The following is a 5,107-nucleotide window of genomic DNA, read 5'->3' on the forward strand; positions in this document are numbered from 1 at the left end:
GTGGCCACCAGTTCACTGCTTTATCTCCAGCTTCCTCCTCCACCTCCATACCCACTCGTTTGGTTGTTCTTTTAAGTACCTTTCTTGGAAAATCCCCCCCCCCCCACTTTTGAAATAAAGTTTGTAATATGCTAAGGGAACCAGTTTAATGTGAACAATTGAGTGGCATTTAGCACACTCACTGTGTTATGCAGCCGTCACCTCTATCTAGTTCCAGAACATTTTCGTCTTCCCAAAGGGAGCCCTTGTACCTGTTAAGCAGTATTCATCACACATACGTGTACGCGGAGAGAGACCCTCGCAACCACCGCATTCTGTCTCTGGATCTGCCTCTTTCATAGAAGCAGGATCTTTTCTGTTTCACCTAGACGGAACTATACACTTTGTGATCTTTTGAGTCTGGCTTCTTCACGTAGCATAATGATTCCGGGGACTGTCCACACTGTAGCATGTGTCAGTGCTACACGCCTCTTCGTGGATGGAAAATATTCCATTGTTGGCTGTTGCACATTCTGTTTATCCATTTATTCATTGAGAACATTTGGGCTGTTGCCACGTGGCCTTTGGCCATTGTGAATAGTGCTGCCGTGAAATGTGTGCACGTGTTATCGAGTACCTGTTCTTGGTTCTCTGGGGTACGTGCTAGAGTGGCCATGCCAGATTGTGTGGCAAATAAATCTGTGTTTAACTTTTTTTGAGGAAACTCCATACTGTTTTCTTTCCACACTTAACTTTTATTGACAGAAGAGCTTGTGCTCGCTTATAATTTATGCAGTGTAATTCCAAAATAAAAATATTTTGTTAAATAAATATTTTAGAACTCACAGTTCAACTGGGGGGACGTTTTATTTTGTTACTGCCTCTCCTGACCTGCAGACTAGATGTGTGCCTGGGGTTTGTAGATGCACAAGATTGTGAGTCCATCGACAGGCAGGTGGTTATCTGTGAATCATCAAGAATGAGTCCTTTCATGTAATTTGGAGAGATCACAAAAGCCTATTTAAATGTTTTGAAATTTAGTTTCTGAAAAAGAACAAGAAGATATTCCAGAAGAAATCTAGAATTAAGTGTACTTTGGTTCTGGCTGCAGTACAGGGAGAGGAGGAAAGTCAGGGGTTCTTCTAGATGCCAGGGCCAGGGCTCTGGATGGCCTCTGCGGGAGTGGCAGGAGTGGCTGGGGTGGGGTGGGTTGCACACACGCTTGTAGACCAGTCACACTTGCAAGCAGTCTTGCCTTCTTTGAGATTCAGATGAGATCCTTTACATGTCAAATGGCGAAGTCTGGGTGACAGGACTTTAGAAGCTTCTTGAATTGTAATGATTGTTTTTACGATAATGTAATTTTTCTAGTAACAGGATTCTAAATAGGTCTTCCCAACATTTTGTTCAGTTGGATTCAAGGTATTTTGCATGAGGCATTTCTGAGTATTTTTTAAAAAGAAATTGAGGGACACCCGGGTGGCTCAGTTGGTTAAGCGTCCCGACTTCAGCTCAGGTCATGATCTCATAGTTCATGAGTTCGAACCCTGCATCAGGCTCTGTGCTGACAGCTCCGAGCCTGGAGGATTCTGCATCTCCCTCTGTCTCTGCCCCTCTGACACTTGTGCTCTGTCTCTCTTTCTCAAAAATAAATAACATTAAAACATTTTTTTAAAAGACAGTGAGATTGGGGACACCTGGGTGGCTCCGTCAGTTGAGCATCCAGCTCTTGATTTTGGCTCAGGTCTTATCCCAGGGTCTCGGGAATGAGCCCCCTCATCAGGTTCTTTGCCAAATGGGGAGCCTGCTGGGGATTCTCTCCCTCCCTCTCTCTGCCCCTCTCTCCTGTTCCCACTTTCTTTCTCTCTTTCTCTCAAATTAAAAAAATAAAATAAAGGAGAAATTAAACAAAGTAATTGAGATCAGAGTTCTTTTCCGCATCAAAAAGCCAAATACTAAATTAATACAAAGTACTGAGTGAAGTGGTTTGGGGCAAGAAATAGTGACAGGGAAGGGATGGGTGTATGTGCTCCTTCAAATGAAGGGGATGTTCCTCTCAACCTGAATGCAGTGCATCTATAGCCTTTTCTTTGTCTGTTGCAGACAATTTTTCATGCATTGGAGACCAGACCAGAAGCACTTCTGAAATAAGGTAATGTTGAAGTAATTGATCCTTGCCAGTTTTTAAAGCACAATGTTTAAATTTTTTCAGGGTTTCTTATTTTAATAACTTTTGTACAGTTTTGCCCACCTCTTTTTTAAGCCCATGGTTGGTTTTCAGAACAAATTGTTCCTGAAGAAACATGTTTTTTTGAAAGGCTCTGTCCAGTGTTCACAAGGAAGAGTTAAGGTCCCAGAGATGATGGTTCACATTCTGGATGAGAGCAGAATCTCTCCAACTTTTTCATTAGAAAGTGGGAGAGCCCTTTTCCCAAATCGAATCTTAGTTAGAATACCAGCAGGTGGTACAGATAGAGGTGAAGCCACACGATCCAGAGAAAAATCCCGGTGTGTATGCAGCGAGTGTTGCAGAGCAAAAGTGTCACAGAGTCGGGGCAGGGAATCTGGTGGGGGGTATACAGTTTCTTGTGTCATTCTGACAACTTGGAGTAAGTTAAGAGAAATTTAAATTAAAAAGCAAAACTAAATTGGCTGAATTCTTTGCTTGAACAATTGGTTGTCCCTATGCAGAAGGTGAACTTGACACCATAGACAAAAATTAAGTCAGAGTGAATCATAGACTCTAAATATTAACCCTAGAGGACATAGAAGATCGTTAAGACTTGGGGTTTGGCACAGATTTCTTAATTATGACATCAAAATTAAAATCCCTAAAAGAGAACATTTATAAACTAGACTTTGTCAAGATGAAGACAAGACACTGTTAAGAGAATGAGAAGACCAGCCCTAGGCTGGCAGGAAGTGTTAGCATGTGACGTGTCTTAGATGACTTGTATACAGAATAAGTAAGGAACTTTACACTCAGTATGAAGGACGTAAGTGATTTGAACAGACACTCCACCAGAGAGTATAGAGAGAGAGCAGATAAGCATTTGAAAGGACGGCCAAAATCATCAGCTGTCAGGGGATGGACACTACATCCGCATGGAGACACCGCTGTCCACCTACTAGATGGTCAACAGGCCGTCACACGGGGCGCTGAGACGGGCACGCGGGAGCGGGGGCGGGGGGACAGTGGCGCGAGCACTTGGAAGACAGTGGGCAGTTTCTGAAGGCGTGAAGTGTATGCCTGCCATGCAGGTGTCCATATAAAGACTTGTACGTGCGGCGACATGGGTGCTTCCCAGCACGATGCCGAATGGGTGGAGCCGCACGGAGGGGCGCAGGGGGGCGTCTGCAGGTGGTGGGGATGGTCATTGGCTGAGTTGTGTTGTGCGTGTCGGGTGTCAAGTTGTGCATATGTTTCGTGTGACCTACACTTCACTGAAGATAATTTATGTTTTAAAAACTAAAGGAACAATGAGAAAGCGGTGTGAGCAGGTCTCACGTCTACCTGGTGAACCTTGGTTTTCACGGTCACCACTGTCACTGTGTCCTCGGCTTCTGCAATGGGGCCTGCTCCACGGACTCTGGCTAGGAAGTCTGGCGGGTGAAGGAGGAGGTAATTTCCGGTCTCTGAAATCAATTCAGGCTGAAAATCTTACTACTACATTTACGAGTTCAATTTAGTGAGTGTTTACTATAGTTCAGTCCGGTTTTTAAAGGGCCTTGTGTGGCTTCTTGTGGGCTCCTCATAGCGTGTGAGGTGTGGGTACTCTTACTGTCTCCATTTTCAGACCAGATAGCAGAGTCAGAGAGAGGTTAGGAGCTTAGTGGAGGCCATCTGGTGACGAGAGGGTCAGGATGGGACCCTGGATGCGTAGGCCCCAAGCGCGTGGCCAGCACACCGCCTCCCGCCGGCCCCTCCTGCTCAGGTGGGCTGGATACGCACATGAGGCCAATAAACCCGCTTCTGCGGGAAACCCGGATACCCAGGGGTGTTGCTCGCAGTTTGCAGGGAGTGATTGTAAGAATAGAGAGTCTCTTTCTGTGATGGAGTGTAAATGGCACGGCAGGGAACTTGGCGGTGAGAGCCCCTCACAGGTTTTTGAGTTCCTGAGGTCGTTGCCTCTGTGGTGCATGTGGTTGATTGCCAGCTTCCACCGCCTTTCCTGCTGGATCTTCCTTCTGGTTGTGCGCCATTTGTGTCTTAGACCACGTTAATCACGTATGGGTTCTGGCTCTGAAATAAAGGTGGGACAGTATGTGCTAGGTTCTTTGCTCGACACTGGAAGCAGGAAGATGGCATAGGCTAACAAGTTGGGACGTGGAGGGAGAACATGGAGGCACAGGTGGGTTCCACCAGACCTAGGATTCAGGAGAAAGGCTCACTGGCCATTTCCTGGGAGTCCTCAGTGAGGGGAAAATACCTGCTCTCCAGCAGCTCGTCCTGGCCTTTCGGTCCCGTTGCCTGAGCTGCCGTCCCCGAAGTATTTACGGTCCCCACCACAGTCCCCACTGTCCCCTGACTGCTGTCATCTGCTCTGCTCGGCAGGTAACTGATATGTCAGGGGACGAAAAGGAAGTGATGTGGGGGCAGGGGGCAGGGTGGGAGGGACAGATGGGGACCACGCCTCTATTTCTGATTGGGACGACTAGGATTGGCTTTATGCAGGGAAAGCCTGGTTCTTGCTGTTCTAGAAAGATGATAAAGTGCATTCCACCCCCGCTCCGCACTCCCCAATGAGGCTCTCCCTTGGGAATGAAGAGATGAGGACAGACTGAAGCCATGCTGGCCACTGTGGTGATTGGTGACCATTGGCCACGTGTAACTGAGGAACACTTTCAATGAGGCTGGTCCAAATCAAAATGTAAAGTACACATTGGATTTCAAAAGCTTAGTGTGACACACGAATGTTGAATACCCATTTATAATTGTTCTCTATCGATTATGTGTTGAAATAACATTTTTGATAACATTGGATTAAATAAATACATTATTAAGATTAACGTTAACCTGTTTCTTTTTACTTTCTCATACGTGTACTAGAAAACGGAAACTTCTGTAAGTGGTTCACACTCTGTCTCTATTAGACGGCAAGCTCACTGGACAAGAGCTGTAGGAGCT

At 46.0% G+C, this 5,107-nt stretch overlaps 1 protein-coding gene across 3 annotated transcripts in view; it reads left to right on the forward strand.

The window, feature by feature from the left end:
• GNB1 (G protein subunit beta 1) overlaps positions 1 to 5,107 on the forward strand; it is an 85,239-nt gene that overhangs the window by 39,662 nt on the left and 40,470 nt on the right. For 2 of the 3 annotated variants that reach the window (XM_077763900.1, XM_077763898.1), the window contains exon 2: positions 2,083 to 2,131. The exons of the other annotated variant lie outside the window; for it this stretch is intronic. The gene's annotated coding sequence lies outside the window, so the exon portion shown is untranslated. The remainder of the gene's footprint in view (positions 1 to 2,082; positions 2,132 to 5,107) is intronic. 3 annotated transcript variants of the gene reach the window in all.

This window comes from Crocuta crocuta, unplaced genomic scaffold (assembly GCF_008692635.1).
Source record: "Crocuta crocuta isolate KB4526 unplaced genomic scaffold, BGI_CrCroc_1.0 scaffold13, whole genome shotgun sequence".
Classification (NCBI taxonomy): Eukaryota; Metazoa; Chordata; class Mammalia; order Carnivora; family Hyaenidae; genus Crocuta; species Crocuta crocuta.